Source organism: Pleurodeles waltl, chromosome 1_1 (assembly GCF_031143425.1).
Source record: "Pleurodeles waltl isolate 20211129_DDA chromosome 1_1, aPleWal1.hap1.20221129, whole genome shotgun sequence".
Taxonomy (NCBI): Eukaryota; Metazoa; Chordata; class Amphibia; order Caudata; family Salamandridae; genus Pleurodeles; species Pleurodeles waltl.
In genome coordinates this window covers 593,207,047-593,232,468 of record NC_090436.1, presented here as the reverse complement: position 1 = coordinate 593,232,468, position 25,422 = coordinate 593,207,047, and positions in this window count along the sequence as shown.

Here is a 25,422-nt window from a genome sequence, read left to right as displayed (position 1 = left end):
CACTTATCTGTCCTAAACTAATTATACTTAAGTTACCTTACACTATATTAATTTATATACAGCTACTCACACCGACCTAGCCTATCCTAACTAATACTATCTTAACTTATCCTAAACGATCTTAACTAATGTACACAATGGACAAGGTAAACATCTACCACACTAAACATCAACCCCTACCTACTAAAAAAACTACTCTTTAAAAAATACACCTTTATATATATATTCTAAACTTAAACTGACCTTCACCTATCCTAAATCCTATCCTACACTATGCCTAAATTACTAAAACTATTACAAAAATGTATAAAATGGGGAAAGGTAAATGTCAGAGGGAGAGATATATGTGCGCTCCATTTTCTCTTGCAGTGTAAGAATAAATGCCCAAATGCTAGTCAGCTCACCCTCAATGACGGCCATCCTGCAAGTCTTTGATGGGTGTTTGCCTCAAATGTGGACACTATGGCAGGAGTTATTAGTATGGCCTATGTGGCTGCCTCATGATGGGCAGGTGATGGTCACAGAATAGCGTGAGAGACTTTGGGCTAGATGTATCAAGGTTCGCAATAGTCAATACCAAATAACAAGTTTTAGTGAATCGTTAAATGGGATTCGCAAAATGCGATGTAACAATACCATTGATTTTTTGCGATTTCTTAAAATTCACAATCGCAAATATCAAGTACCAAATAGTGATTCGGTATAATAGTAAATCAGTATTTTGAAATCGCCAATTGCGATTTTTGTATTCTGGAGCAGCTTGATGACATCACAACCAGGAAGTGAGTCAGTGCATGCTGTTTCCAGAAGCCTGAGCCACATGAGCAGACAGAGAGGCCTAGCACAGCACTCAGGAGAGTCAGCCATGACCAGAAAATACTATGACCACTGATGGGAATGGGAAGGACAAGGGGGAGAGGAAGTACAAACTGAGATTCAGTGAGCAGGAATTGGAGGTGCTCACAGAAGAGGTGGTCAAGACTCATGACCAGTTATTTAGAAAACACTCACTACAGATCCCAGAAAGTGAGAAGAGAAAAATGTGAACTGACATCCAGACCAAAATATGCGCGATGGGTGCTGTGCAGCGTTTTATTGAGGAGATACGCAAGCGCTAGTATGACTTGCGTTCACGTGTCAAGGAGAATGTAGCAAGTAGGCTGAAGGAAGCAAGGAGCACTGGAGGAGGACCACCCAACCAGACACCGTCCACTCCCAAGGAAGATACGGTGGAGTCAACACTGCTGCCTGAAGCTGTTAGTGGTGTTGTAGTGTGGTCAGTTTTACGTATCCTTTGCGCATTAGCTTCAGGCTTTAGGCCTTTGTGCATTTTGCCCTGGATGTATTTTGTTCCTTTGCTCGCAGCTTAGAGCCTCCGTGCACTTTGCTCTAGATGCTTTTTATTCGGCTTCGTACTGTTATTTTTCAAATAGCCAGTTCTACGGTCTTGTTTTATATTTCATATCACACTGTTTAGCCTACTTCAGCACTGGAGTTCTCCATAACACATTCTTGTTCACTCTGTGCTTCAGTCAAGGACACAGTCTGGTACATTGCCGATAGACGTGGTAGGAGTTTAGTCTTTGGCATTCCTGCGTAGGGACATTTTGTGATCACGCTGACATGTTAGTTATAAAAACACTTCCTTGTCCCAATACACGCAAGAGGGAGATTCCGACCAGGGAACCACAACTAGACGCTGACTGCCTCGTTGCAGATGCTGAACCAGATCACAGGCCTTTGCTCAGGTATGAGGGTTTATGTCTCCCGAGGGATACAGAAAGGCAAGTTAGAAGCTTAACATGCTGTGCTCGGAATAGAACTAGCAAAGGGAGAGTAGAAACTGTTAAACACCATGATAGCGTTATTCTTATGTTTTACTCTCCTAGTGACTATTTCAATCCTACTGTGTTGTATGGTTCTGGTTATTGCGGCTCACGCCTTATTATCTAAAATGCAGTCGTTTTATTAAAACATTATATAAAACTTATACTGCCTTTGTCATTTGTATATGAGATCATACTGTAAATGAGAGAGTTGGTTTGGATCTGAGTGACCACGACTTCCCTGAGAAGTTCCAAAGATGTCATGCGCTCGACTGCCAAATCATCTCTTCCCTTTGGGAGAAATGAGGCACTGCTAGTTAGCCGGAGCAACAACCGGATTTAGGGTGACAGAGTTCCTTCCACGTGGGTCAGACTCAGTCCCCCACACCGTGAACGATCCTGCTGCCTAGAAATCCAGTAGTCTCATTTAGGATAATGAGAGCCCACGCGACAGTGCCACTAACATTGACTCCTCAGCCACTCCCAGCACCGGGAAAGGTAAGTGCAGTAATGATTTGAATAACCATATGTGAATGCATAAATGTCCCTTAGAAAATAGAAAAGGCACTATGCACAGTGATAAGTAGTCCATGCCACATATTACATTCAACACAAAAATGCCTTATGGGAGTGGTAGTCCAAACCCCTAAAGTGCATCTACTACATAAATAGCAAGACAGTGTAAAACCAAACAGATAAATAACACAACAGACAATTAGAGATACTATGCCAGGGTAAATGTTTATCATTTAAGTAATTGTGAGAGTACACATCCAGGAATGATATGTTGTGCATTGTTTTTGCATTGTTGTTGCAGATGTTCGGGCCCTAACGCAGCAGAAAGTGGAAATAGGGGAATGACGAAAGTCAGCCACAGTCCGATTAAAACGCTAGTGAGTCCATTATACAAGCACCAACTAGACGCAGGGCAAGAGTGCTACCCCTCCCTGAGTTTACTCTGGACTACAAGGTATTGCCAGAAGAAGTACCCACACCACCTCCAGAGGTTAGAAGCACTGACAGAAAGCAGTCCCTTCCCAGCATCAGTCCACTCACCTCAGGAGGTGTTGCGAATAAGGCAGACAGTGCACAGAAAGTGCAATGTAAACACATGAGATCAATGCACAGGAAGTTGGTGTCAATCGATCACATTATGGGATGGATGCACAGGCTGTTGGGGTCTATAGATGACAACATGGGATCAATGCACAAGCAGTTGGAGTCTCTCAATAGACTAAGAGGTGCAGGGAGCATAATACCTGCACATGAGTGGGTATGGCATTGGTTCTGTGTGTTTTTCGCTGTAGTAGGGTTTGTAAATCAGCTATCAAGTCAAGTATTATGGCTGAGTTTAACCGTTTAACCTGTGCCTATCAAAAATCTCCTCCTCTGTCTGTTAAAATAGGGTAATGCGTACTCTAAAAATGCACTCCTGTCTCCTCCTCCCTCTCCTCAAACCTGTCAGGAACCTCATCCTTCTAGCGATGACGTAGAGAGCAGCCATTATGGAAAAGGGCTGATGCATTCTGGGCCTCTTTAAAAAGGTTGCACCTGTTTACCACCTGATTTAAATTTGTGGTAAATTGCACATGCAAAAATAATTTTTGTGACTAATTGCAATTTGCGAATGCTTGACACATTGAATTGCGATTCGGTATTTGCAAATCGCAGTGTGCGATTCGCATTATCTACTCACAATTTTAAGGAATCGATATTTTACTGATTCCTTAAATTTGCACTGCGAATGCCTTTCATACATCGTGAAAAGCGGTTTTACATTCGCAAATGGTGGATTTTACCAATTCACACCATGTGCGAATGCAAAATCCCTTGATACATCTAGCCCTTTGTTCTGTTTTTGCTCACCCTCTGTGTTATCTTTCTTCCTTTGATTTTCTCTGGTGTTCCTGCCTGCCTGCTTTTCATGTTCTCTCTGCCTTTCCTTGCTCGTACAGCATGCCCATCTTCTTTAAAGCCTTTGTCACATGACAGAAGTGGTGATGCTGCTCCAAACTTATTTAATAATTTCTTGCCTCTTCAGCTGTTATGTTGTCTGGGAAGGTAAGGGAAATATGTATCAGTTAAAGTTGAAAATGTACATGATGTCTGAATAATACGCTCAAATTCTCAGACCAGTACATGTGGCAGGCCAGCCAAATACCAAATATTGAGAAAGAGATATGAAAAACACCTTTTTGTACATATATTTTTCGAAATCAAACAAGGCAAACATATTCAAGTGCTGGCAGTGTAGGTATACGATATGACAATGTCAACACAAATTTCCTTGTAGCCAGATCATCAAGACAGAGTTGCAAGCATGATGTTGTGTCCACATAGAAGCAGACACATAGTTCACACAGGGACATCTAGGAGTTGGTATTGCAGCATGCAACTGGGCCATTTAACTATGTGAAATACGTACTGGTTGCATGGCTCTCCATTGGTTTGCTTATCTGAATATACACAAGGCAATACACATTTCAGAATTCAATGACTCTGTGCCAGGTAGTTAAAACATATATGGAGGATGAGTAGCTACCTCCTGTAAAACATACCTGTTGTACACCTCACCAGTATAGAATCTTGCAAATACCAAGATCCCAGACATATAGTTTCTGGAACACAGCTATAGCAATACCAAGGTGACCTTAAAATATCCTAGTGTTTATACACGTCAGTGAGGCTGCTTTCCTTGATGCACATTAAATAGTAGTGTATGCAAGTCAGGAGTGTGTGCATGCGTGCTGCATTTCTCATCTGCACAAGTACTTTGGGGCCATATTAATGACCTGGTTTGTGTTGCTTTTATACCATGCAACATGGTCCAAGAATGATGCAAACCTTAAGTAAGATTTATGAAGCCACACAAAACCACCTTGCATGGCCCTGCGTGGCTTCATAAATCTGACTCTGTGCCTAGTTGGCATTTCCATGAGTGTTGCGTGGGTGTTCCTATGCAACAGTCATGGATTTTGATTTATTCCCATATTTACAAGAACTTGTAAACCTGGGAATGTGCCACAAAATGTCTCCCCAGGAGAGGCGTAACGAGAAGAAATATATTTCTGCAGCACACATAGAAAGAGAAAAGTCTCTCAAGATTGTTTTTGTGCAGGAAAGTGCCCCTTACTGCACAAAAATAATCCTGCATGCACCCTTTCACCATGCTGCAAGGATGCCTGCTTTGGTTACCAATTCCCTGCCCTTGCATGAATGCGAATGGGACAGAGGGTGTCTGAGGACGAGTTAGGCATTTCACTGCATTTGCATGTGCAGACTGGTGATATGTGCCCAATGTACTCCAACCAAATCTGTTTGCACTGAGGTAGGATTCCTTACATCATGTCATGGCTTGCCAAGTCATATGTCCAAACCCTGCCATGTGGACATCTACATTAATAATGTGCATTGGACAGCGAGTCTGATGATGATTTGCCAAACACCATGGTTTTAAAAATGTGCTGGCCTCCATGGCATCTGTGTAATCGTTCCTCCTTCACTTCATCTTACCTATGTATGATATGGAATACTCAGAGGAATGCTTAGTTACCCCGGAGTCTGGATTGCATCAGTCATAACCTATGTTACGTGTTGCAAAAGAGGTGAAAGTAAGTCAATATTCCCTAATGACAATGTATAAACACCCTTACCACTACACATATTGAATTATCATATGTCCTCGATCCTGACTCTAACCAATGTTTTGGAAAAACTTTGCCCTATCGAACAAGTTACTTACCTTTGGTAACATCTTTTCTGGTCGATATACTAGCTACCAGTGGATTCCTCACCTTAAGAATTTTCCCCACGCGCCAGCTTTCGCCGGAAATTTTCTTCTAGCTCTGCACGTCGACTATGACGTCACAATTGCCCGACTCCCACGCGACGCCGTATGACATCATCCAGGCAGTAAGAGGTCCTCGTCGACGTGCAGACGTCAGTTATCACCATTTTTTTACATGCCTTTGAGGCGAACAAGAGAACATTGACATTACAGATGTGATATGAACACATCAATCAAACTTATATACCAACATTCATTACACTAATATGAAACATAACCAATAGAAATAAACAATACGAAATATGTGCATAAATATATACATATATACACGTTTTCTTTCTTTTTTTAATTTTTTAAAATATATATAGAAGCAGCTATACACACATATATAAATCATTGCATCAGTATATACATGTGAACTATATACGGGCACTCACCCAAGGAATTTGTGGTAAGACCAGTCAGGCAATGGGGAGGCGGGTGGGACCGTGAGTAATCCACAGGTAGCTAGTGTATCCACCAGAAAAGATGTTACCGAAGGTAAGTAACTTGTTCTTCTGATGGATACAACTACCTGTGGATTCCTCACCTAAAGAATAGAGTCCCAAAGCAGTACCGCCCCCGGAGGTGGGTGCCTGAATGGTCAAACCAAGAAATCCTGCAGCACTGTCCTGCAGCAAAATGGCCATCCCTCCTAACTTCAGAGTCCAAACAATAATGCATGGCAAAAGTGTGGAGGGATGCCCAAGTTGCCGCCTTGCTGATGTCAACCATAGGAACACCTCTAGCTAAGGCCGATGAAGCCACCTTAGCCCTGGTGGAATGGGCTCGGAGTCCCACAGTAGGTTCCTTCTTTGCTAAAGAATACCATAACTTGATGCAAAGAATGACCTACCTGGAAAGCGTTCTTTTGTGGACAGCTTTGCCTCTCCTCTTCCCCACGTAACTGACGAAGAACTCGTCGTGTTGAAACTCCCTCGTCCTGTCAACGAAGAAGCTCAACGCTATTCTTGGTTCATGTCGGTGAAGCCTCTCTTCCTCCTTGGTTGGATGAGGTGGAGGATAGAAGGAAGAGAGAGTGATGGGCTGTCCTAAATGAAAGGGTGTAACAACCTTCGGAAGGAAAGCCGCCTTGGTCCTTAACACCTCTTTGTCCCTGTAAAAGGAAGTATATGGGGGTTCTACACTAAGAGCCTGGAGCTCACTCACCCTTCTAGCCGATGTTATGGCAACCAGAAGAACAGTCTTCAAAACCAAAAGTCTCAAATACAAGAATACATTGGTTCAAACGGTGAACCTATGAGAAAGGTCAATACTAAGTTAAGATCCCACTGTGGTATAACAAACGGAGTGGGCGGAAACTTATAAGTGAGATCCTTAATGAAACTCAACACAATAGGCGACTGAAACAAAGAGGGTTGGTCTGGAAGGCACAGAAAGGCCGACAGCGTGGATAAATAGCCCTTAACAGTGGCAACTGCACAACCCCTCTGTGCCAAGGATTACGCAAACGACAGTATGTCAGATAAGTGGGCACACAAGGGATCAATTTGATTCTCTCCACACCAACTCACAAATTTAGCCCACCTGCTTGCATAGATAGATTTGGTGGAGTGTCGCCTGGCCGATAATATAACTTCCACCACCTCAGGTGGGAGAGAAAAAGTACTCAGATTGCCCCGTTCAAGCTCCAGGCATGTAGGTGCAGGCTCTGGAGGTGGGGGTGTAGAACCTGCCCCTGCGACTGCGAGAGGAGGTCTGCCCTGTAAGGGAGACGGAGCAGAGGGCACAGAGAGAGTTGGAGAAGGTCTGAATACCACACCATTCTTGGCCAATCCGGGGCTATTAAGATGACTTGGGCCCGGTCTTAACTGATCTTCCTCAGAACCTGAGGAATTAAGGGCATGGGGGGAAACGCATAAAGCAACTGACCCTTCCAGGACATCTGAAACGTGCCCCCTAAAGCTCCTTGCATCGGATACTGGAGGCTGCAGAAAGACGCGCAGTGCGCGTTCTCCCGAGTGGCAAACAGATCTATCTGTGGATATCCGCACCTCTGGAAGATGTAAAGGACCAGATCTGGATGAAGATGACACTCGTGATCGGTCGAGATGCGCCGACTAAGACCGTCCGCACGCATGTTCAGGACTCCGGCCAAATGGTTTGCTACCAAGCAAATCTGATGGTCCTGAACCCAAGACCAGAGCCGAAGAGCTTCTCTGCAGAGAAGGTACGAGCCCACTCCTCCCAGCTTGTTTTTATACCACATCGCAGTAGTGTTGTCTGTCAAGACTTGAACCGACTGACCGCAAAGGGAAGGGAGGAAGTCCTTGAGAGCCAGACGTATCGCCCACTGTTCCAACAGATTGATGTGAAACCTCTGTTCGACTGGAGACCAACGACCTTTGACCTCCAGGTACCCCAGATGAGTTCCCCACCCTAGAGTGGAGGCATCCGTTATGACTGTGGCCACTGGAGGAGGCAGCGAGAACGGCCTTCCTTGAGAAAGGTTGCCGACCGCAGCCCACCATCGAAGATCCACTGCAGCGTCTCTGGAGATCCTTATCGATTCCTCGAGATCTCCTTTGTGTTGAAACCACTGCCTGCGGACGCACCACTGAAGAGCCCTCATGTGCCAGCGTGCATGAGTGACCAGCAGAATGCAAGAAGCGAACAGACCGAGCAGACGAAGAACCTTGAGGATTGGAACGACCGCTCCATTCTGAAACATTGGAATCAACGCCTGAATGTCCAGAATCCGCTGCGGCGGAGGAAAGGCCCAATTCAATGTTGTGTCCAGTACGGCCCCTATGAACAGCAGGCACTGAGAGGGCTCTAGGTGAGATTTGGGCACGTTCACCGAAAAACCCAGATCGAACAACAACTGAGTTGTCGACTGCAGGTGATGCCGCAAGAGCTCTGGAGACTTGGCTTTGATCAACCAGTCGTCCAGATAAGGAAATACCGCTATCCCCCTTCGTCTGAGCTCTTCTGCAACCACCGCCATCACCTTTGTGAAGACTCAAGGTGCCGAAGTAAGACCAAACGGAAGGACCGCAAACTGATAGTGTTGCGACCCCACCACTAACCAGAGATACTTCCTGTGCGACTTGAGGATCGGCATATGGAAGTAAGCATCCTGCAAGTTGACAGACACCATCAACTATCTCCTTCGTTCAACGCCAAAAGAACCTGTGACAGGGTCAGCAATTTGAACTTTTCCTGCTTGAGGAACCAATTCAAAATCCTCAGGTCCAGGATTGGCCTCAACCGACCATCCTTTTTGGGGATCAGGAAGTATCTTGAATAGCAGCCCTGACCCCTCTCCTGCTCTGGAACCAACTCCACTGCGCCTTTCGGCAAAAGGATTATCACTTCCTGTTGTAGTAACAGAAGATGGTCTTCCGAACAGAAGGATGGGCGAGGAAGGGTGGGAGGGGGAAACTCCCGAAAGGGAAGAGTATAACCTTTCCCCACAATGTCAGTGACCCAAGATTCCGATGTTATTGACTCCCACATGTGAAGAAAGTGAGACTGTCTCCTCCCTACAGGAGATGGTTGAACAGGGAGTGATGGAGAACTAAGGATGCTTTCCCTGCTGCACCCTTCGGGAGGAAGAGGCAGAGTGCTGCTGGGCGGCCCCTCTAGTGCGAACTCTACCCCTGCCCCTGAAAGATCTATAAGGGTGAGCTCCTGAAGATTGCTGTCCTGCTGCCTGGAGCCTGCCTCGAAAGGAAGAGCCATGCTCAAACCCCCTAAACCTCCTACATGATCTTAATGAAGAGTTGGTGGCTGCTTGCAGTCCCAAAGATCTTGCCGTGGCCCTACTCTCCTTGAACCGCTCCAAGGCAGAGTTGGCTTTTGCTCCAACTAGTTTACCCCTTCAAAGGTCAGGTAAAGCAGTGTTGTCTGTACATCAGGAGAGAATCCTGAAGACCGTAGCCAGCCATGCCATCTTGTCGCTATGGACGTGCCCATAGCCCTGGCCACCGAGTCCTAGGTGTCTAGTCCAGAATGAATCACCTGGGTCGCTGCTTGAGCGTCCGACAAAAGGTTAAGCACCTCTTGACACAATCCAGAGTGCCCCTAGGCCTCGTCCATAAGAGCATAAATATATCTTCCTAGAACACAAGTAGCGTTTGTAGATTTCAGAGCCATGCTACATGAAAAGAACGCCTTCTTACCCGACTGGTCCATTCTCTTAGACTTCCTGTCTGCGGGAACTCCTGGAAAAGATCCAGGAGCAGAGCGAGAGGAACATGAAGACTGCTCAACCAAACTCTCTGGAGTCGGGTGCTTGGATAAAAACGCCAGATCACCTGGAGCCACTCAATACCTTCTTGCCACCGACCTGTTCACGGCAGTCGAAGTCACAGGCTTCTTCCACACCTCCCTAATAGGGTCCATAAGCGCCTCCTTGAATGGAAGAAGCGGCTCTGCCACAGCTGATGATGGATGCAACACCTCAGTAAGAATGTTGGTCTTGACATCCGCAGGAGAAAGAGGAAGGTCCAAAAAGTCTGCTGCCTTCCGTACCACGGCATGAAAAGAGGCAGCCACCTCTGTATACTCCCCCAGAGAAGCCAAGTCCCACTCCGGGGAAGTGTCTAAACCACTCGCCATGTCCAATCCTTGCAGGTCCCCTGACGGCTCCACAATCTCTCCCTCCTCCAAGAGCTGCTTCTCATACTCCTGCTCCTCTAGTAGCCTCAGAGCGAACCTTCTGGAGCGGAGCCTGGATTCAATCCCCGGCGCCATAGGCTTCTTTAAGGTCGATCGGAGCTGTGGCGAACTCATCAGCGCCGGGGCGGTGGACATCATCGGCATCACCAGTCTTCTAGGTGACACCATAGGTACCGGCGCCGAACCAGCACTTCCCGAAGGAAGAAAGGGCATGAAGGGCGTCGGTCTATAAGAAGCTGGAACACCCATGTCGAAGGCCAATGGACCTGACGGCCCGCATGCACACCTCCCGGCACCATGGTGGCAAAGATGTTAAACATTGCATTGAGGAATGCAGCCGGGTCCGTGCCCGGCGCCGGGAATGCCAGATAACTTTGTGGAGCTGGCGCTTGAGGCGAAGCCAGCGTCAGCTCAGGCATCTCCATCTGCGCCGGAGAAGCCCTCGGCTCCTGATGCAGATCAACTTCAAAGACCGACAGTGGAGACGTCGGTGAAGATGGAGTCGTAGGAGGTGTAACAGTTGGGCTGACCTCCCAAGCCAGTTGACATCGACCGATGGCAGCCTCGCACGGGAGCGGTCCTTACTCGACCTACACCGTGATCCATGCCGGCGCCGAGAGTCTCAATGACGCCGGTGAGATCTCGAGGACTTAGAAGAAGATTCCTGGCGATGATGTTTCTCCTTCTTCTTCTTGGACCTTGCCAGGAATAACTTGGCCTCCTGCTCCTTCAGGGCCTTCAGATTCATGCGCTGACATGAACCACACGTCTCGACTTCATGGTCAGAACTGAGACACCACAAGCAATTTTCGTGTGGGTCCGTGACCGGCATCCGACCTCCGCACTTCCTACAGGGTTTAAAACCCGACTTCCTTGGCTGTAACATTGTTACACCGAAGTGAAACTGTAGCTCCCTGGTAGCCTCGAAGAAAAAAACGTTACTCGAAGGCATGGAAAAAAGGGAACTGACGTCTGCACGTTGACGAGGACCTCTTATTGCCTGGATGACGTCATACGGTGTTGCGTGGGAGTCAGGCAATTGTGACGTCATCGTCGACATGCAGAGCTAGAAGAAAATTTCCGTCGAAAGCTGGTGCATGAGGAAAATTCTTAAGGTGAGGAATCCACAGGTAGTTGTATCCATCAGAAAGAATAATATTTGCAGCACCTATCATAGGAAAACACTGTTGCACAAGTTTGACCAAGTAAGGCATTAGAATTCACCCAAAGCTACTGTAACAGGTATTGATCACAAAATAATTTACCAGTTGATCAGCATGAATGTCTGATTACGCCTATAGTCATGCACACTGAACTCAATTTGCAGGTAAGGTTAAACGAAGGCAGCATGTATGACCATAGAATGATGCAAAACATAAATATCATATGTTGCATGTGGACACACACTAAATGTAATTCAGATTACATGAGACTGTAATGTGGATTATAGCTAATGCTCTCTGCATAATCTGTTTCAGTCTCATACTCAAATATGGACAGAGGCAAATAGATTGGGTCGAGACAAGCTCCTCCTTGCTCATTACACTTTGCTGCAACATTTGTTGAACCATAGTTTGTACCATTTTTTCCATTTTTAGATAGTAAAATAATAGAAGTATAGATTAGCTGTTGATTTAGTGCACAATGGTGGTTAGTGTGCCGTAAGCTTCCAAACAGTAAACAGTAGACGAACAAGCAACACACCACCATGTAAAGATTCATGATTCATGTGGGCCTGTTTACACTGCCGCTACATGCACATTGACATACATCCTTGTCCATTTTTCATCATACAGTGTACAACTTTAGTTATGTTTACACCCCCATACATATCACAATGTTACAACTATCATAGATCACACGCAAACCTTACAGAGCTACAACCATGTACTAATTACACTTATTGGTAGCATGGTGGTCCTTGAAGCTCTCAACTTCGGCCCAGGTGTATGCTGCAGGTCCACCTACAAGACAATAATTAGAACATTGTTTTGTAAATATTGCAAATGCACACTATCTACTTTTCATTAACAGTACTATGAGATTCCCCTGATCTGGTATATTTAAATCGGTGGACACACATATGTACACATTGTTTGTATATATGTGATGGAGCTAGTCACCTGACATGGCAAAGGTGGCCGGATGTTGACGTTCAGAGATAACTCACATCACATGCCTGATGCATGATTCAGGCATGTAAGTTTAGTGTACTGGTAGGCAGCATCATTTCAGGGCAGGTTGCACCAAGATACAAGGGGGAAAACCATTGCCCCTAGGCATGGCAAAGTAAAGGTGGTATGTAAAAGGACAGATATACACCAAACGTAACATCATAAGGACAATATAATACTACTAATGTCACTGGGGCACAGAGTGCTGAGTAGCCGCAAAACATGGTACCTACCAACATGGTGCTGGGTAGCATACGTTTGAAGTCTGTATCAAATTTCTATCCTGAGTGGCCCACCCTCCAGATCAAAAAATATTTGACTGGGGCATGTTCAACTCTCTATCCTCCATCATCTGTGCAGAGGTTTTAAAACAAAAAAATTTCATGTTCTGAACTAGAATATATGAGAAATCAGGTAAGGTTTACAAATACATGAATGTGGATAATCCTAAAAACAGAAGAACACCTTGAACAGCCGTCTAGGGCAGGGTATAGCAATTTGACTGATGTACACAAGATTTTTTTTTTTTAATATTACTCCAATAAACTGTTCCTTACATGTACAAAACGAGTTTTAATTGTCTGTAATAGCGACACAACTACATGGAGATAGAACATACATACATATATACCTACGGGGACACCAATGTCCAAGCCAAGGTGGTCTAGGAGTCCTGCCTCTCAAGACACCACATCCGCCCATCATTGCTTAGGCTGGTTGAGGGTGCAGTTGACCCTAAACACCCTAGACATGTACCAACTCATCCTCTCCAGCACTCCTTGTGTTCCTTGGTAGGGTAGCCCTCATAGACCCTACCACCCAATGCCATCATGCTTGCCACATAATGTGTCAGCAGCCATAGCTGGCCCCTACGTTCTCCCTCTGAATTGTTCTTTGCACTACCCTTCCCCACCATGGCCCAACCCACTCTATACCCAAAACAAACACCACTTAACCTAGCCCCTGCCCATAAAATAGTAAACCACTAAAAGAACAAGCACCCAACAATGCAATGACAAAAACTACACAGTTTACCATTACAATACACAATAAACATAATTGAAACAAGACAGGGACAAAGCAGACCCTGACAACAACACGAAACAGTACAATCCACCTTCCAATCTGTAAAACACTTCCATCACCCAGCACAGACTAACAGACTGCAAATGAAAGTGAAACTAACTTATACACTTCCTAGTTCACAGCCTGCCACACACCTTGTGTCATTTCCTGGGTGTATCCCATCCATTTTTGACATTTGAGTCATTTGTTTATGATGTATCAGAACTTAAACGGACAATGCATAATATCTGCAATGCGCATTGACCCTTCTGCTGTCATTTTCATGCATTGGCTTGAATGTGCGATTTCTGAATGATGCAAGTGCAACGTGCAGCACAACAAAGACAATTGGCAGGTTATGACCTATGGAAATGGCCTAATGTGTTTTTTTCAACTTTAGAGGTCTGTGTGATGTTGAATCACACACATTGGGCAACCTGAGATTGGGCCAGGACTGGTGATGCACCACTTGGAAGCTCTCTGTGACAGATGGCAGTGTCAATTTGGTATTGGGGTAGTTGTAAGTTGTGAAGTGCCTATGACTTCATGACAGGTGGCACAGCATTTAGGTGGGGCAACAAATTGCCTATGGAGTCAGCATGGGACCAAGAAATGCATGTGCAGTCACTATCATCATGTGACAGTAGGCAGCACAACAGTACAGCAGCACTGCTAGACAGATATTATGAGCTGTAGGATGACACATCAGTTGTCACAGTCATTACCAGGGTACAAACCTGGATGTCCTCCAGAGTCATATATGCATGCAAATATTTCTCCTGTGGCCAATGGCCCACTCTTTAGCTTTCCCCATTCCATCAAATCACTTCATACATGCAATGTCAGGAATCCTTCTGTGTGATGTTTCACAAACACAAAACACTCTTAGTGAATCACAGGGACAGGTTGGCTCACCTGTACAACAGTGTATGTATCATCCAGCATGCAGGTTTATCGAATGTTCTTAAACCAACAAGTATGAATCCAATATTACACATTTTTTCATCTGGAAGACATGTCTTACTCATCAAACTATGCAAAGTCCTCCACTAAATGTGCTGGCAGAGACACTTCTGCAATCAAGGAAATTTGTAAGACCCAATATGTGTGGTGCATGCACAACGTAACATGGTACATGTGTAACCCTATTCTACTATGATAATTGTTAACTCACCCTTGTGTTGTCCTGAGAAATGTGATTGAATTTGAGTGACACAATGCATTGCCCATCAATGTATTGCCTCACTGTGCACCAGAGCCTGGTTCTATGTACGTTACGTGTGGCTACCCAAGCACATCCCCTGGTTTGAGATGCATTTCCAGACTCAGCAAACAACGTGTATCTAGGAATACACTAGGATGCAAACTTGTCCCATGAGTTGTATTACAAGGACTTAGATGTCTTGTGCTCCTTGTCCTTTCATCATTAAAAGTGTACTGCATTCTGCATCACACATAGATTTGGAATTTGGCTCACAGGATTGGGTAGCAGGAAGGTACACCTTCATGCACAATTACATTCCTGTATGCAACATAGGCATCCTTGTGCCGTGGTGCAAGGGTGCATGTTTTAAGTCTAAAATGGACCGGCACTGGATATTAGCTACACATTATTTGTATACAAATGGATACAACACATAACTCAACATTTTTCAATTTGCCATAGGCGGGCAGTAGGCTGACTATTTGCAATGCACTGTGTGACCATTTTCTTTATATGCCCCTCTGTTAACAGTTACATAACTTTATGCGAGCAATGCAGTTTTCCCTGTGGATCAGACTAACACCAGCAACAAGACATGCAGTGCCCACACTCCATCTCTGCATACTTTTTGTTTCTATACTCCCTTTGAACTGTGCTAGACTGTGTGAGGTTAAACACTGTTCCACATTTTAACCCATGTGTTGTGTATGTCTTACACAGGCACATGCATTCTGCACTTGTTTTGTTTTGGCACACATATTTTGAGTAACATGATGTTGGATAGGGTGACTGTAACACACAGCAAGAGACATTTTTAAGAGGGGAGTGCATCACTAGGCCTCACTGTATTGAACCAAGGTTACATGGTCATGGTCAGTAGTATTAGTCACTTGACATCATGATACACGCCCCACTTTAGCTTTGCTTACTCCTGGCAAAGGTAGCAGCAGTACATCTACTCTGCAGGCAGGACTTTGTGTGGGCATATGGATCCAAAAATACTGCAATCCATGATACAGACATGGGTAAGGGCACGGACACAAATTTAAAATCCTCTTTGGGATGATACATGATTTGTGATCACTTATACACTTAGGTCAGAGGTAAAAAAAATGATTGCCATGCAAAGGTACAGTTATATCCAAATACCTCCATCTGAACATGTGCAATGAGTTAGTTTGTATGCACATACAGTTTTGACATCATTTAGACATAGTGAAATCGCACTCTTCTTATCTCTGTATTCTTCAGTTGTTCAGATGTTAGCATACCTCTCCAATGTTATACTTCCCTGACTATTTACTCAATGTACAATGTCATCTGCTCATATTATTGTTTTACAAGCCTTTGTTCCTCATTGCATTCTCAAGCAATGCATGGCTATTTTGTCAATCATCCACTGTAGCATGAGGTGGTACATGTGACAAAGTAGCCAGGAACTGAATCACGTGCTGTGTTATGAGGAAAGTCCCACATGCATATACATAGTCAGATGACATTAGGCCTTTGTCCATGATAACTGTCACTCATTATATCTGATGGTAACTGAAACAACATCAATTCAGGCAAAATGTACCCATTCTGCATGCTACCACATTAGTGAAACACACTACATTGTGAGGTTTGTCAAAGGTATGGTACTTGTTGGTTTGTGTTTCAAACTCAGCTGAGTGCCATCTGTAGCACACTTTGTTGATGCAGAGTACCTCAAGACTGCTAGCTGAGCAGCTCAACACTGCTTAAGTAAGTGAGGAAACCTATGAGCAATTTTGTTTGGGTAATGTTGCATGCCTGTCCTGTCCCTTTAATGCACCACACTGCAATATATTGCATTTCTGTTTGAATGGAATTGATTGAGAGGCATGGCCCCATGTTACTCAATGGGTCTGATGACAAGATTGTAACCTATTGAGCCCTAGTTCTAGTTAATGAGATATGGGTGCCTTGATGTTTACTGTGTCTGTGACATAAAAGAACAGATAAATATTTGATTCAAACATTTATTTCCATGGTGAACACTTTACTTTTTAGCAGATATTTTTGTCCATCAAAGTTTAAGGGGGTCATTCTGACCCCGGCCGGCGGCAGAAGCCGCCGGCCTGGCGGGGACCGCCAGAATACCGCTGCGCGGTCAAAAGACCACCGCGGCTATTCTGGGTTTCCCGCTGGGCTGGCGGGCGACCGCCAGAAGGCCGCCCGCCAGCCCAGCGGGAAACACCCTTCCATGAGGATGCCGGCTCCGAATGTAGCCGGCGGAGTGGAAGGGGTGCGACGGGTGCAGTTGCACCCGTCGCGATTTTCAGTGTCTGCATGGCAGACACTGAAAATCTTTGTAGGGCCCTGTTACGGGGGCCCCTGCAGTGCCCATGCCACTGGCCCCACGACACCCCATACCGCCATTCTGTTCCCGGCAGCTAAAACCGCCAGGAACAGGACGGCGGTATGGGGGTCGGAATCCCCATGGTGGCGCAGCAAGCTGCGCCGCCATGGAGGATTCCCCAGGGCAGCGGGAAACCGGCGGTACACCGCCGGTTTTCCGTTTCTGACCGCGGCTGTACCGCCGCGGTCAGAATGCCCATGGGAGCACCGCCAGCCTGTTGGCGGTGCTCCCGCGGTCGTTGGCCCTGGCCGATTTTACCGCCAGGGTCAGAATGACCCCCTAAGTCTGTTAAGCAACTACCAGCCACTGTGTGCTGTATCTCCCGTCTATCATCCTCATCCTCCACCTTTGGTTCCTGCTCCTCTGGGTCAACGTCCCACAGGACATTTATACTTATGCAGATTTTGTGAAGGATGGCACAGACTAGTATGATCTTGCAATCCATAGAGGGCTATTATAGCAATCTTCCTCCTGACATGTCCAGGCATCTGAACTGAGACTTGAGCACACCAAAAGTGCACTCCATAATATTTACCAGTGCCTGATTGCAGTGTTCTTCCGGGTCAGTCTGGGGATGTTCTATTGGGGTCATGAACATGCCCTTGGTCAGCTGAAATGAAAAACAAATGACATATGTAAATGATTTTGCTCTTTGTTTCAGCAACATTCCTGTCACATGTGTTATGTGTACTGATTAACTCATGCATGTGTCTTACTGCACTTCACATTATGTACTATTCATTCAGTTGGACATAGGATTACACATGCATTTTCAAGTTATCTGTGTAATACCAAATGATGATCATGGCCTTATACTTTATTCACTTCTTACACTTCTACATCTTGAGTGTCATCTTTTTGATGGATCTTATTTGATGGGAAGTTAGAGAAGTTCTTGCTCAATTAATGTTATGTGTACTCACTACATGTGTTAGGTGACAAATTATTGTTCAGATTGTTTAGACATTTGGTCCTCCCTAGGTAGGTAGTAACATTGCCAACATGTTAATCACTCACACATACATATGTCCATGTAAAACCACTTAAGTTGAGGGTGGCCAACATGACATTGACACAACTGCTTAATATTTCTCTTTCTTTCACATGTGATTTTAGCGCTTACATGTGATGCAGTTCTGACATATAACATGCATTGTTATTCAATTTATTGTCAGGCTTCAGCTATTGTTTTTGACTGAGAAGTTGTCATGGGGCACTTTGATTGTCACATATGTCTTGAATGTAGGCCATCTTTATGTGGGACACACTGATGTAGTTACAGGTACCTGTCTACTAAAAACCTAGACATAGTACTTTAATTGTTCAAATGTAAGTAAATAACTCTAACTTGTAGGGGAATCTGTGCTTCAATACCTTAACTCTTTCATTTTTGATGTAACCACTGAATGTTGACATTGGTATCCTGAGTACACTGTGATGCCTTTAAAAGGGGCTACATTTTAATTTAAGTTCATTATGTCTGACATTTTTGACAGCATTGTGTTGAACTCTGTGAGTTTCACATTGTGGTATTGATATGAATTTAATTTGGGTGACTTACACCACAAAACTGAACTATCTCATTGGTCACATATGTCAATGTGGCTTAATCCTTATGAATATGTATGTACCTATCCAATCAGTATGGGTGAGGCATGTATCTGTTTTTTACTGTCAGTGTCACAAAGTTACAACATATAGAATTGTGAACCTTTCTGTGGCCTATACTTACATTACATGCCATACATGAATGTTGTATATACTTCTTCTAGTGATGGTCCGATAACATACAAGCATATTTGCATGTGTGTTACACCTATTCATTATTACAGTATCTGTTTTTGCACCATTCAAAATGTGGACATTTAACTGATCCCAAGAGTATGTACACCATTGAGGAAACACTTATCTCACAATTATGTTTGTACTCATATGGACTTTTATGGCATGCACATTAACCAGTACTGGTGATGTGGTCCTGATCATTCACACACAGTGGAGTGGCACATTACTGCTCACAGGTGTTCTGTAGCAGAGACAGATTAGTGTATGAATGTCACTTGATGAAATTATTAGCTACATTTTGCTGTACTTTGTTAGCACTATATGCATGTGACACTAAGGCCTGGAAATTTTGGAAGGTGTCACAGTGCAGCCCATTAAGTCAACAATCTACACCGCACTGCATCACTGGATAAGGGCAATGTTGCACAGTATTTTGGCAAAGGAGGACTTTCCTGTCCTTTCACCCTGCAGTGGCACACAATGGGCTGCCTAGCACAAACATAGACACCCTTGCACCGTGGTGCAAGGGTGTCTGTGTTGCTTTCAGATTACTCTCTGTGCAGGAAAATACACATTCCTACACATATATAACCCTTAGAGGCATAGTCAACTATGTATGTGTGCCGTGGAATGCTGCACACTTAGTAAGCAGTTTTGATTTCAGGAACTACAGTTATTTTTCCTTTGTACACATCAGGTGGGGTGCGCTATTATTTAAACAATTTTGCAGGTGTTCCTTCTTTGGTATATATGACATACATCATCAACCATGACAGTTTAATGGAAACACACACATGGGACGTCTCCCTTGCACACAGTGATGCATTACAGCATTTTGCACAGGGTTGCATTCGTCCTACATGCTTTGACATAGAATCCTACCCAAAGGTGCTTTGTGTGCCTTAACATATCAGAGTTATGGATTTGCATTACATATGTACCATGATGCATGGTGCAAGTTTGAGGCACACCCCTTATACACATGGCCCTAGCACAATCAAAAGACACAGGTATGTCTATTCTGTCTGTTGGACCTGGCCCGTTCTGCACAGTCATCTCCAAACATTTTTCCTTCCTCCTCCCCTTTTTGCTGAGTTCATTTTTGCTATCTCTAGGACTCCGGGAACTTTATCACTGCTGACCAGTGCTAAAGTGCAGGTGCTCTGTATTCTAAACATGCCAGCATTGGCTTATGCACAATTGACATATTTAGTTTACTTGCAAGTACCTAGTAAAGTGCGCTGTCTGTGCCAAGGACCAGTAAATTAAATCCTACTAGTGGGCCGACAGCACTTATTTTTCCACCCACTAGAGTAGCTTGGTAAACAATTGCAGGCCTGCCACTGCAGAACCTTTGTGGGTAGTTTTTAAACTGGCTTTTCAACTTGGCAAGTGTACCCACTTGCCAGGCCCAAATCATACTTTCTATTACATATACATCACCCCTAAGGTAGGCCCAAGGACAGAGTGCGATGCATTTTAAGAGTTGGTCATGTACTTTTAGGTTTAACCTGTCCTGGTAGTGAAACACTTTAATTTTTCACTACTGCAATGCCTCTCTCTTTCATAGGTTTATATTGGGATTGCCTTAAAACATCTTTTAAGTATAATTTTCTATTGGGGACAGATAGTAAATTGGAGTTTGGAGTATCTGGACTTACAATTTAAAACATATCTTTTACTAAAGTTGTTTTTTAAATTGTTTAAATTGCAGGTCTGGAAATGCCACTTTTCGAAAGCTGGCATTTTCTTACTTTAACCATCCTGTTTCTCAGCCTGCCTTCGGGGAAGATGACTGGTGGGCATCGTGCATTCGCTCTAGACAGTCACACACAAAGTGAGGTGCAGTGTGACATTTACATCCTGAGGTCCCATCACCAGGCTGAATGGTTTTTCTAGGCTAGATGGGAGGGAGGAGCTGGCACATATACCAGAATAGGGCTGGGCCTCTCTTCGTACAAAGGGCTGCATAACCCCTGCAGAGTGTCTTAAGCCAGGAAGGAATGACAGGGACCTTGTGATTTTCAAAGGCCTCTTTGAAGTCTCCTCCACTTCAAAGACACATTTGGGTATATGTACTGGGCAGAAAACCCCACCAAATCAGCTCACTTTGGGGTTCTGAGGAGACTCTACCAGGAAGAGGAGCTGGTTTTCCAGGAGGGACTGCCACTTTTCTATTGGCTTTGCTGTGTTGGCCTTCTGATTGCTGTGCTGCCAGGAGGGACTACCACTTTGCAACCTGATCTGCTGGGCTGACCTGCTGCCTGTGGTAGTGAAAAGGACAGAATCCTGCTCTATAAGTTTTAGGGCCCCTGGTAACTTCAAGGGCTTGCCCCCTGTTCTCGAAGTCTCAGGCCCATCAAAAACTTTATGTTCTCCTTTGTGTTGCTCTGCTACAGGAGCTGTTCTATGATCATCAGTGCATCCCAAGTGCACCACCCTTCACAAAGAAGGACTTTGTTTTAAGGATCAAGTACCACACTCTCACTGAAGCCAGTGCTCCCTTATTAAATTGCAACGAGATCAGCAATACGCTCAGATTAAAATCACTGCCTTCAGCCCCAGTCAATGCCACAGGACTGAGAGAAGCCTCCCAGCTTATCACAAGCATTGCCGTAACAACCGGGCTTCCCCCATGGAGACATGTCTACTGGGGTCGCACTCTATGCCTCAGAGAAGCGTGAACTCACTGAACCTGCTTTGTCTGCTAAGGATAGCGTCTCTTGGCCTGAAACTGCACCGCTTGCATCGGGAGGACCCTCTTGAACGGAGAGGTACCGTATTCAGGGACAGGACCCGCAAGATCCTCTATGTTCATCCCGCACTGCACAGCTGCTAAGTAACTTTACTCTATCAGTCCAGAGGGACCAGTGGCTCATTTGGGTGTGCCAGTAAAAGCATGTTCAAATACTGCACACTTACCAGCCGATCTCCAGGTGGGGTCACCTGTCAATCACCATGGACTGAGTGAGACCGTAATGACTCAGTAATCGGAAGTGCTTCTCTAGCACCCACAGGAACAAACACATTTCTTCAGCACTGTAACAATATATGCATACTTGAAAATGCTACACCTGCAGAGTATTGATTGGATCTTTATAGTTGTGATCTTGTTTCAGATAAATATTTTCTATTTTTCTAAACTACAGTGGAGTGTTTTTGGGGTATTTTTTTAAGTGTTGCACAAATATTTACACATTACCTCTTGAGTTAAGTCTGACTGCTCTGTGCAAAGCTTCCAGAGGGTTAGCACAGGTTAAATTAGGATGTGTATCTGATTCACCCTGACTAGGATTGTGGTCCCTATTTGGACAGAGTCCATACCTCTGCCAACTAGAGACCTAGGGCCTGATTACAAGTTTGGTGGTCAGACCACCAGAACGCCATAGTGGCAGTCACAAAAAGACTGCCATGTGTGCAGTCATACAGACCACTGTATTATGAGGTACACAGGCAGGACCACCAAAAGCCAGCCAAAAAACCTACACCGCCAGTACCGTTGAAGGGGGAAATAAGCGGTCTGACCATCAGTACCAACAGCCTGTCAACCAACCACTGAACGTATTACAAGTCAAAAGTTGCAGTGGCAGACACCAATGACGGTCCGCCAATGGTGGTCTGAACCACAGCAGTTTGTGCTCAACAAAGTAATGCACAACACCACATTGGATGGATTTGAAAACAACATAGTTGACACACATTGCCACACCTGACACACCTGCAAAGCATACCATAAACCACACCCCTTCACTAACCTTAATCCTTCACATCTACAACACCAAGCACCCAAGCCAGAGCACATCAGAAAATTACCACACCATAGATTAGGTATCCCCGCAACATTCCCTAAGCACATATCCGTCACCCGCAACACACTCCTATTTGCAGTCACATCGATTTGCACTTCCCAACCCCATTGACTCACCGTCACCTATTCATTTCCCACCACTTATTTATTTTTGTATCCGCACCATATCACCCCAGAAAAACCCTATTTCACTGAGGATGAGTTAGGAGTCATGGTTGATAAAATCATAAGAATAGAGCCATGTTTATTTGGAGCACAAGTTCAGCACACCACTATTAAAAGGAAAATGGAAATGTGGCAAAGGATAGTTGAATTCTGTAGGCCCCACCCCGTGCACAAAGGGGCAACATCAGGAAGAGGGAGAACAACCTCAGGGGGAAGGTTCGTTCCATGGTATCCAGGCACCAGCTGCATGTCCAGGAGACTGGCAGTGGTCCTCCCCTCCTCCATTACAACCCACATCCTGGGAGGAGAAAATATTCGCTATCCTGCATCCTGAGGGATTGACAGGAAAACCTGGGAGAGTGGAATCTGGTATGTCACAACACTAAAATATCACCAAAATGTATTGTCATGCATGCTCACTGATCCCCCTTTGCCACTTTCACTGTCACCCCACTCACCAGCCCAGTGTCCACCTGTCCATCGACCCCAGTCTGTCATCTCACAAGTGAAGTAGACTCACCTGAGGGAACAAACACTCTCTGTATATTGAGTGTAGTACAGGGATTGACTTCACTAAAATTCCCAGCAGGCACTGTTCTACAATTACAAACAACTGAACAGTGTATCCTTCTAAAAATTAACTTCCTATTGGAGTGTACCCACCTGAGAGGATGACATCAGTATAATGTGTGTAGCACAGGCACCCACAAGACTGATAAGGCCAGGAGTTACTGTCACTCCACTCAACTAACACAGAGTCCTCTGCTCTAATGATCCTTGTCCCTGAATTCAACATTAAAGGGTACTCACCTGGAATGATGACATCTATATATAGTGTGTGTAGAACAGACACTGACAAGACTGACAAGTCCAGGAGGCATAGCTACTGTCACTCCACTCAGCCAACACAGTGTCCTCTGCGCCAATGAACCTTGTCCCTGAACTCAACATTGAAGTGTACTCACTTGGAAGGATGGCATCTGTATAGTGTGTGTGTAGTATAGACACTTACAGGCCTGATAAGACTGAGAGGCACTGCTACTGTCACTACAAATACCAGAACAGTGTCCCCTTCCCTGAAGACAATAGTATTCCCAATCTCTAATCATGTGTACTCACTGGGGGAGTTGGAATCTGTCATGTATTGTGAAGCAGTGAGAGTGACAGGACTGCAAATCACAGCAGGCAATGCTCCCCTAACTCCAAACAAAAAAACTGTGTCCTCCTCCAAGCTATACCTGGGTACCAACTCATCATTGAAGTCTACTCACCTAGAAGGAAACCATAAGTATAGTGTGGGTAATACAGGGAGTTACATGGCTACAGCTTACAGGAGGCTCCCTTGCAGTCCCGCCAGACACCAGTCCAGGGTGCACTTGCAAATACACCCTTATTTTAGTAACCAATCATGAAGTGTACCCACCTGGGGGGATGACATATAACAAGTGCATAAAGTACAAGGAGTAACATGACTGCTTAGGCCTGGAGGCTCTGTCTCCCCAAATCCAAACACAAACCCAGTATGCATCTGTCCTAAAATCCTTGTCCATTAACTTGCAATGGAAGTGTACTCACCTGAGAGGATTACCTATGTATACTGTGTGTGGTACTTGGAGTAACATGACTGTAGATCCCTGTAACTCTAATAACCAGGACAGTGTCCATATGGCATCGCACATCTGTCTGTGAACTCACAAATGAAGTATATCTACCTGGGAGGGACCAATATACAGATCATGGTACACTCTGTGATATGACTAACCCACCTAGATCAATCTTGAGCAGAAAAGCCAAGGTGAAACTATTGTAGACAGGAAGGACAGCTCAACCTGTGTGCAACAAAATAAAGAAAAAAATCAAAGGCTTCAAGATACATCACCTGAATGATATTGTCAGCAGACACATTCACAATACAATGATCACATACATAACAAACTCCTGGGCCTGCCATCATAGTAGACAACAAGACCATAAATTGATCTAAACCAGTCTGCCCAGCCACAGCTTTGCCTGCACTGCTGGTAAGATGTAAGTCTATGACCATCCTCCCAAGTGCTAATGAACTTATACAATTTACAGCTGGTTGACTGAAATGGAATTTGTATGTCATTCAAATTTCAATTACAATTGATAGCAGGTGTACCTGTCACATAAGGTAAAGCTACAAATCCTATTCGTACATGGACTTGGCTAAATGTCACTGTAAACTGCTGGAGGTAGATGTCACAATACAACCTGTAAAACCATATTTCTCCCATCAACAGGTCTAGCTGCCACTGGGAACACTGAGCCCACTCAAGAGACTGCCACTACCCCCATGAATGAAGCCCTCAGTGAGGACAACATTCCTGGATGTCTGGATGTTGAGGACAATTCTGGTCCATCAGGGCAACCTGGTCAGATGACACCAGTAAACCTCACTGTGACCAAATCGAGTCCTCCCAGCCCAGATAGATCTGCATCTCAGGCAGCCATTCGCCCCAACCTGTGTTCCTAGGACTGTGACAACCATCTTGTGTATCCCAGTCGATGAGTCACAGCAACA